This window comes from Odontesthes bonariensis, chromosome 19 (assembly GCF_027942865.1).
Source record: "Odontesthes bonariensis isolate fOdoBon6 chromosome 19, fOdoBon6.hap1, whole genome shotgun sequence".
In the NCBI taxonomy this organism is placed as follows: domain Eukaryota; kingdom Metazoa; phylum Chordata; class Actinopteri; order Atheriniformes; family Atherinopsidae; genus Odontesthes; species Odontesthes bonariensis.
This window is the reverse complement of record NC_134524.1, coordinates 1,744,044-1,754,022: the sequence shown is the minus strand read 5'-3', so window position 1 is coordinate 1,754,022 and position 9,979 is coordinate 1,744,044. Positions and strand designations below refer to the sequence as shown.

Genomic DNA, 9,979 nt, shown 5'->3' with positions numbered 1-9,979 from the left:
CATGCTCCGTCAGAGGGTAAGAACAGCAGCCTTCCCCCTTCTCATGCTCCGTCAGAGGGTAAGAACAGCAGCCTTTCCCCTTCTCATGCTCCGTCAGAGGGTAAGAACAGCAGCCTCCCCCCTTCTCATGCTCCGTCAGAGGGTAAGAACAGCAGCCTTTCCCCTTCTCATGCTCCGTCAGAGGGTAAGAACAGCAGCCTTTCCCCTTCTCATGCTCCGTCAGAGGGTAAGAACAGCAGCCTTTCCCCTTCTCATGCTCCGTCAGAGGGTAAGAACAGCAGCCTTCCCCCTTCTCATGCTCCGTCAGAGGGTAAGATCAGCAGCCTTTCCCCTTCTCATGCTCCGTCAGAGGGTAAGATCAGCACGATGCGCCTCACCAGAACCTTTCGCTGACGGCCTGAACTCATCCCTGCGAGTGATGAGAGGGAGCCAGCTGAAAGTCTCTGGAAGGTTAAAGTTGCTGCATCCTTCCAACAACTTCTGCATAGTTGTTGTTCTTTAAAAACATTTTCAGGGATGTCTCAGAACAGGTCGAACTTCAAAATTTGGGTCGTCCTACGTGTTTAGATTAAACTTTGGATCGTTCTACGTGTTTAGATTAAACTTTGGATCGTTTTAGGTGTTTAGATTAAACTTTGGGTCGTTCTACGTGTTTAGATTAAATTTTGGATCGTTCTACGTGTTTAGATTAAACTTTGGATCGTTCTACGTGTTTAGATTAAACTTTGGTCATTCTACGTGTTTAGATTAAACTTTGGGTCGTTCTACGTGTTTAGATTAAACTTTGGGTCGTTCTACGTGTTTAGATTAAACTTTGGTCATTCTACGTGTTTAGATTAAACTTTGGGTCGTTCTACGTGTTTAGATTAAACTTTGGGTCGTTCTACGTGTTTAGATTAAACTTTGGGTCGTTCTACGTGTTTAGATTAAACTTTGGGTCGTTCTACGTGTTTAGATTAAACTTTGGGTCGTTCTACATGTTTAGATTAAACTTTGGGTCGTTCTACGTGTTTAGATTAAACTTTGGATCGTTCTACGTGTTTAGATTAAACTTTGGGTCGTTCTACGTGTTTAGATTAAACTTTGGGTCGTTCTACGTGTTTAGATTAAACTTTGGATCGTTCTACGTGTTTAGATTAAACTTTGGATCGTTCTACGTGTTTAGATTAAACTTTGGGTCGTTCTACGTGTTTAGATTAAACTTTGGGTCGTTCTACGTGTTTAGATTAAACTTTGGGTCGTTCTACGTGTTTAGATTAAACTTTGGGTCGTTTTACGTGTTTAGATTAAACTTTGGATCGTTCTACGTGTTTAGATTAAACTTTGGGTCGTTCTACGTGTTTAGATTAAACTTTGGTCGTTTTACGTGTTTAGATTAAACTTTGGGTCGTTCTACGTGTTTAGATTAAACTTTGGGTCGTTCTACGTGTTTAGATTAAACTTTGGATCGTTCTACGTGTTTAGATTAAACTTTGGATCGTTCTACGTGTTTAGATTAAACTTTGGGTCGTTCTACGTGTTTAGATTAAACTTTGGGTCGTTCTACGTGTTTAGATTAAACTTTGGGTCGTTCTACGTGTTTAGATTAAACTTTGGGTCGTTCTACGTGTTTAGATTAAACTTTGGGTCGTTCTACGTGTTTAGATTAAACTTTGGGTCGTTCTACGTGTTTAGATTAAACTTTGGGTCGTTCTACGTGTTTAGATTAAACTTTGGGTCGTTCTACGTGTTTAGATTAAACTTTGGATCGTTCTACGTGTTTAGATTAAACTTTGGGTCGTTCTACGTGTTTAGATTAAACTTTGGGTCGTTCTACGTGTTTAGATTAAACTTTGGGTCGTTCTACGTGTTTAGATTAAACTTTGGGTCGTTCTACGTGTTTAGATTAAACTTTGGGTCGTTCTACGTGTTTAGATTAAACTTTGGGTCGTTTTACGTGTTTAGATTAAACTTTGGATCGTTCTACGTGTTTAGATTAAACTTTGGGTCGTTCTACGTGTTTAGATTAAACTTTGGTCGTTTTACGTGTTTAGATTAAACTTTGGGTCGTTCTACGTGTTTAGATTAAACTTTGGGTCGTTCTACGTGTTTAGATTAAACTTTGGATCGTTCTACGTGTTTAGAATAAACTTTGGATCGTTCTACGTGTTTAGATTAAACTTTGGGTCGTTCTACGTGTTTAGATTAAACTTTGGGTCGTTCTACGTGTTTAGATTAAACTTTGGGTCGTTCTACGTGTTTAGATTAAACTTTGGGTCGTTCTACGTGTTTAGATTAAACTTTGGGTCGTTCTACGTGTTTAGATTAAACTTTGGGTCGTTCTACGTGTTTAGATTAAACTTTGGGTCGTTCTACGTGTTTAGATTAAACTTTGGATCGTTCTAAGTGTTTAGATTAAACTTTGGGTCGTTCTACGTGTTTAGATTAAACTTTGGATCGTTCTAAGTGTTTAGATTAAACTTTGGATCGTTCTACGTGTTTAGATTAAACTTTGGTCGTTCTACGTGTTTAGATTAAACTTTGGGTCGTTCTACGTGTTTAGATTAAATTTGGGTCGTTCTACGTGTTTAGATTAAACTTTTGATCGTCCTACGTGTTTAGATTAAATTTGGGTCGTTCTACGTGTTTAGATTAAACTTTGGGTCGTTCTACGTGTTTAGATTAAATTTGGGTCGTTCTACGTGTTTAGATTAAACTTTTGATCGTCCTACGTGTTTAGATTAAACTTTGGGTTGTTGTGGACGACCTTCTGTCTAATCAATCATTTCCATCTGTGTCCTCCAGCTCTGCGTCAGCTGACCGCGCCCTCCAACATGCTCCGCCCCCTGCTCCGCCCCCTGCTCCGCCCCCTGCTCCGCCCCCTGCTCCGCCCCCTGCTCCACCCCCTGCTCCACCTGTCTGCGCTCATCACTCTGGCAGGTAAGTTCATACACAGCAGTGTCCCGAATGACCTGAGACGAAGCAGCAAAGGCCCAAACCAAGCCTTCGCTGTCTGCTGACGTCACAGGAGAAGACTCGTCCGATTGGAGAACTTTTCCTGCATAAAGTCGTCTTATTATCAATTCAAATCAAATTTATTTGTATAGCACATTTCATGTACAAACAGTTCAAAGTGCTTTACATCAAATAAAAGCATTGCAGCAGGGAGTGGAAGAAGCATTAAAATACATAAATGAATATAAAGAGAAACAAATAAAATCATTTAAATTAATTTAAAAACAAGCAACAGTCCAGATAAGTTCAAAGATAGCGTGCAGATTTCATGCATAGACACATGAGAACAGAAATGTCTTTAACCTGGATTTAAAAATGTCTCCATTTGGTGAAAGTTTAATCTCCACTGGCAGTTTGTTCCACTTGTTTGCAGCATAACAGCTAAATGCTGCTTCTCCATGTTTAGTCTGGACTCTGGACTGGACCAGCTGACCTGAGTCCTTGGATCTAAGAGCTCTGCTGGCTTTATATTCTCTGAACATATCACAGATGTAAACCATCAGCAGGCTTTTAAAATCTATTCTGTGACTGACTGGAAGCCAGAGTAAAGATTTTAAAGCTGCTGTGATGTGTTCAGATCTCTTAGTCCGGGTTAAAACTCCAGCAGCAGCGTTCTGGATGAGCTGCAGATGTTTAATGCTCTTTGTGGGAAGTCCAGTTAAAAGAGCGTTACAGTGATGGAGTCTGCTGGAGATGAATGCATGGATGAGTTTCTCCTGGAAACCTTTAACTCTGTTGATGTTTCTGAGGTGGTAAAAAGCTGCCTTGGTGACAGCTTTGATGTGGCTGCTGTTGCCGTCCTTCAGCTCACGCGTCTCTTTGTCTTCAGGTGCTCAGCAGACATTGACAGCTTCCTCAGAGTTGGACATCAGCTCATGTCCCATCGCATTTTATGGACGGGAGTATGAACGAGTCTATGTGAGTGAGATGAAAGCTGCTGTTTGGTCGCACGGTGTGAACTCTGACAAACAGGTGTTCAGTCCATTTCTGCTACTTGTCGAGAATTGCTACTTTGTGGTTTTGCGCATGCGCGCCGAGCCGATTTTCTAAGGTTGTGTTCGAAACCGCATACTACTCCTACTACTCATACTAACTCTTTAAAGTTCCCGGATGCATACTAGATTCTGTTATAATCCTACAGTAGCAGTGATGCATTGAGAAGGGGGAGCATTATTTGACAGGGTGTTATTGGACTATCAAAATATGCTACGCTCTTAAATAAATAAATTTCATTAAACTGTTTATAATTACACACATGAGAGACAAAAACACTTACTTTATGACTTTATTTGATATACAGAGGTAGAAAACCATAAAATAGCATTTTTTGATAGGGTAGCTTGAATCGATAGATTTTTATTTTATTTATTTATTTATTTTTATTTTATTGATTTATTTGAATAGGGACAATGCACATTAATGAACATCAGTATTAAAACAAATGTAAATATGCCGGATTATAGCTACAAAGCTAGTAGTCCCTTGGCAGGCAAATACACAAGAAAGAAAATACATAAGAAAAAATATAATTTACGATAGAAGCATCACAGGGAATGTTTAGAGTCTAATGGTCACATGACTGCTTTGCTTTCAGCCATAGTTTGAGCTCTAAAGCTGATCAGTGTGGGCAGAGGAAGCTGTTCCAGATGTTCCTGGCCCTCACAGAGAGAATGTTCTGTCCAAAAGTTGTTTTCCTGTGGAGGTCCTCACAGCCTCCTCTGGTTCTCAGGCCACTTGAATTCCTAGGTTTGAACAAGGTAAACGCTGGAGGTGCGGCTAGTCCACGTAGCGCTTTATAAATGAAGCATACATACTTAAATTTAATAAAATTTTGAAAATTTAAAAGATTGTACTCGTTTAAAACATTACATACATGAAAATAATTGGGTTTTCGGTCAAGAACTTTCAGACTAACTTTTGCGGCGGTAGCATTTCTCGACGAAGTAGCAGAAGTCGACAGAACGCCGGCGCTGCTGTTTGACCCGCTGCGTCTGTGATCTGAACAGGTGAACTTCACCGGTGGAAGCTTTGTGGTTTGTTTCAATCACTTTTTCAACGCCGAAACCGCAAACGACTGCCTGGTGGGGACGCCGCCCGACTCGCAGAAGGCTGGGTTTGAGATATTTCCACGGATAGCCATTCTGGAAGCGCTCGTCCTGAAGAACATGCCGACCATCGAGGCCGGGATGGAGTGCTTTGTTGCATTTTCTTTGAAACAGAACGGGGCCCATGTGAGTACAGTTGGATACGACCGCGCTGCCTCACAAACAGAAAACAGTTTTATTTCTATCACAAAAAATCTCCTGGAGGAAACCTGAATCCTGAACACTCTTCACAGGCAACTTTGGCTCTGATCAAGTTTGGGAGGCAGTCAGCTGTGTACGTGTACTCTCCTGCCGTCGGCTCAGTGGTGAGTGATGACACGAACGCTTCTGTTTGACCTGTTAGAAAAGGATTTAAATGGTTTCACCTCAGATCTTCTGCTACGTTTAGGTTTAGGGATCACATCCCTCCATCCTGAGGTCTCCACACTGGCTTCCTGTCCATCAGAGAGTTGGTTTTAAACTGCTGCTGTTAGCCTTTAAAGCTTTAAATGGTTTCACCTCAGACCTTCTGCTACGTTTAGGTTTCGGTATTACATCCCTCCATGCATAGTAAATGGATGAATTCTTTCATGTTCTATGTAAATCACATTTTCTGTTTCATCCTGACTTCATAGAAATCCATGTTCACAATAATAAAACGCACATTTGAGCTTTAAATTAAATTAAACTAACCCTAACCCCCCCAATTGTTCTCTTTTCCGAACTTCCTGATTAATTTGCATGTTTAATACAACATAAGAGCTGAAACAACACGTTCTCTGAGCTGAAATCAGGTGTCTTTGGGTTTTTAAGGTGGTTGATGTTCAGGTCGACGGCGTCTCGGTCGACACGCTGAGCGTCACAAACACTCCTGAAAACAAAGAAAGTCGTGGATACCTGGATGTCAGTGGATGCAGACATTCAGGTTGGTTTAATTTGTGCCTTTGGTTGGTTTTACCGTCAGCGAGTGACCAAACTAACCTTCCTTCACTTCTCAGGTGTTGTGTATAAGCTGGGTTCAGAGGTGAATTCCCCTGAAACCTGCCTGTTTCTTACCTGTGATGACACTGCTGGCCTCCGGTACTCTGCCTGTGGTCCCCTGGAGCGTTGTCTAGGCAACGGCAGGTAAACATGTTCACAACAGAAACTCGTTAAAGCAGTTTCGTGACCTTATTTGTTTGGAAATGTTTCATCACACCTTCTTCAACAACAAAAAGCTTTGACAGTAACATGTAACAGCAGCAGGAAGAGTTTATGGTTTGGGTTTAACCTTTGTGGTTGTTTGGGAACCTTTCTGCCTCCACCAGCTGCATCCCGGGAACCTTGCTGAGCCCAACACTAAGCGCCACACTGGGCGACGCCCCTCAGGACGTCCTGTTGGACCCCGTGCCGGTCTCCACCTGCACTGTGATTGGCCCCGCCGTCATCGACATCCACAGCCATGTGAACTTTGTTGGGGATAGGTGTGCGTACTCGATGCTGTCGTCTCCGTCGGCCCCTGATTTCCACATGTGGGCCAACTTCCAGGAGCGGCGTCGTAAAGACGTGAGCTTCCTGGACAGCGTGACGATTCGGCTGGATGGACCAGGTGTTCACATTCACCTGGAACAAGGCGGAAGGATCCGGGTGAGGGGCCTGCAGCCACAGCTGTATCAGAACAAAGTCTAATCTCAGGGCTTATTTCTGTGGGAGGGATCTGTTGATGTTCCTCTTGGTGGTCCTCTTGGTGGTCCTCTTGGTGTTCCTCTTGGTGTTCCTCTTGATGGTCCTCTTGGTGTTCCTCTTGATGGTCCTCTTGGTGGTCCTCTTGGTGTTCCTCTTGGTGGTCCTCTTGGTGGTCCTCTTGGTGTTCCTCTTGATGGTCCTCTTGGTGTTCCTCTTGGTGTTCTTCTTGGTGTTCCTCTTGGTGTTCCTCTTGATGTTCCTCTTGGTGGTCCTCTTGGTGGTCCTCTTGGTGGTCCTCTTGGTGTTCTTCTTGGTGGTCCTCTTGGTGGTCCTCTTGATGTACCTCTTGGTGGTCCTCTTGATGGTCATCTTGGTGGTCCTCATGGTGTTCCTCTTGGTGGTCCTCATGGTGTTCCTCTTGGTGTTCTTCTTGATGTCCCTCTTGGTGTTCCTCTTGGTGTTCTTCTTGGTGGTCCTCATGGTGTTCCTCTTGGTGGTCCTCATGGTGTTCCTCTTGGTGGTCCTCTTGATGTTCCTCTTGGTGGTCCTCTTGGTCTTCTTCTTGATGTACCTCTTGGTGTAACCCTTGGTGTTCCTCTTGGTGGTCCTCTTGGTGGTCCTCTTGATGTTCCTCTTAGTGGTCCTCTTGATGTTCCTCTTGGTGGTCCTCTTGGTGTTCTTCTTGATGTACCTCTTGGTGTAACCCATGGTGTTCCTCTTGGTGGTCCTCTTGGTGGTCCTCTTGATGTTCCTCTTGGTGGTCCTCTTGGTGTTCTTCTTGATGTACCTCTTGGTGGTCATCTTGGTGTTCCTCTTGGTGGTCCTCTTGGTGGTCCTCTTGATGTTCCTCTTGGTGGTCCTCTTGGTGTTCTTCTTGATGTACCTCTTGGTGGTCCTCTTGATGGTCATCTTGATGTTCCTCTTGGTGGTCCTCTTGGTGTTCTTCTTGATGTACCTCTTGGTGTACCTCTTGGTGTTCCTCTTGGTGGTCCTCTTGATGTTCCTCTTGATGTTCCTCTGTGATGTTCCTCTTGATGTTCCTCTGTGATGCAGGTGAACGAGTCAACGCTCACATTTAACAGCTCAGCTCGGCTTGTTCATGGTGTGGAACTCTCTCAGGATGAAACTGGAGTCCGAGCCAAGCTGTCGCTCACCAACCTCACCACCTCGGTCTTCTTCGATGGCTCCATGGCACAGATCCACCTGGAAGGTAAAGGAAATGCATCGTCTGGTTTAGGCCACGTTCACCTTGGTTTGACTGCGGATCGAACTCTAATTCCCACCCGAACCTGTCCAGGACCGGCTGCTTGGTCTGTTCGGGGTCTGTGTGGAAACTCCAGCAGGTCTTTGAGCGAGCTGAGGCTCTCCGAGTACAGCTCCAGCAGGTAAGACCCCGGCAGTGATGCTGTGTATGCTGCATGTGTGTGATGTGAAGTGAAGTGAAAGTGAAATTTATTTATATAGCACTTTTCAGCAATAAGGCGATCCAAAGTGCTTTACAACACAGAAACACAGAAATACAGGTAAATACAGAACATCAATCAGGTAGTTTTAGCTAACAGTAGGATTGGTATAACTATAACAGAGCAAAAGTAAATTTAGCTAATAGTAGGATTGGTATAACTATAACAGAGCAAAAGTAAAGTTAGCTAATAGTAGGATTGGTAAAACTATAACAGGTCATTTGAGTAAACTAACAAAAGCTAACAAACATAGATAAACTCTCCTCTAAGAGGAGGCATTTAAAAATATAGCTAATAACAGAACGGTTGATATAATGAATGATAACAAATCTTTAAAAGACTTTCATCTGAGAGGAAATATTAAGGCTTACAGTGGTAATAGGTCTTAATAGACCATTTGAATATGACTAAGTTTTCCTCCTAGTGAAGCATTAATAAGATCAGAAACATGGATAAGCATGATGTCAGAGCAAAGGTCGGGGCTGACCTTGTGTTGTTTGTCGCCCCCTAGCTGCGAGGCGCAGCACAGCGACGCTACCGACGGTACGATCAACTGCACCAGCGTGAGCAGCCGGTGAGCGGATTCCCCCAGAAGCATCTGTCTGTGTTGCATGTGACGTTCCCACCAACACTCGGGTCATCAGTGTGTTTTCTGCCTTTCTGTGTCTGTTCATGTGTGCACCAGCTGTCGCCTCCTGCAGGAGGCGCCCTTCTCCTCCTGTGACATTGACCCAGAGCCCTTCATAGCCGCCTGCAGCCACACTTTGTGCCGATATCCTGCGCTGGACGGTCTAAACTGTCAGTTCCTGGAGGCCTACAGCAGAGCCTGTAGCCTGCACAGGTCCACACCGGAGGGCTGGAGGTCCACGCCGGAGCCGGAGGGCTGGAGGTCCACGCCGGAGCCGGAGGGCTGGAGGTCCACGCCAGAGCCGGAGGGCTGGAGGTCCATGGCTGAGTGCTGTAGGACCTGCTTTACTCCCCATCAATAAAATTCACCATTAACGTATTGATTTATATCTAATACTAGACCTAATCTAATTAATTAGACCAATACTGTTTTTTTCTGTACCATTTTTCAACATAACGCAGTGAGTGACAGGCGTTCAGCCAATGATACGATACGGCTTACTTGCGCTATGCAGCCAATCAGAGCATTGATGGTGCTTGCATATGTGCCCTGCCCATACGCGCCGTGCAGGTTAGCTAGCTAACAGTGAGACGCAACCCCTTATCATGGCGAAACGAACGGGCAGCGCCAGCGACACATCCACTCACCGAGCCAAAGTAAAAAAGAAATGCGGTTCTTTTAGGATGGAATGGCTGTCTGAGTGCAAACAGAAGAACAAGCGCTGAAACTGGGTCAGATTTTTTCTTTTTCGAGTGAGAAAGGTCTGCTCTGCAAAACCAGGCTGCAAGCATGACTCTCACATATAACAGATAACATACTACACATCTCATGAACAACAAGATTTTTGTCTTTTTCATTTTAAGTGGGCCAAATCGCTTATATTAAAAGTGAACTAATGGAAATTGCTGCTGTGATTTGATTATTTTTATAAGCCATATAACTGGCTATGATCCAGGGTTTTGAACAGGTGTGCTGCTTAGGGATGGGAACCGGTTCTCAACAAGAACCGGTTCCCATCCCTAAGCAGCACACCTGTTCAAAGTGTTTCAATTCCTTGGAATCGTTTGGCAATTTTGCAAGCGATTCCCTTATCGATTCCAGTGGGCGCGAATGACGTTAATGAGTCCAGCGCAGCCAGCAGCCAA

The 9,979-nt window shown here is 44.0% G+C and overlaps 1 pseudogene; it reads right to left on the bottom strand.

Annotated features, from left to right (window-relative positions):
• Positions 1-6,747: 6,747 nt before the first annotated feature.
• LOC142369410 (uncharacterized) lies at positions 6,748-7,695 on the bottom strand (annotated as a pseudogene).
• Positions 7,696-9,979: the final 2,284 nt, after the last annotated feature.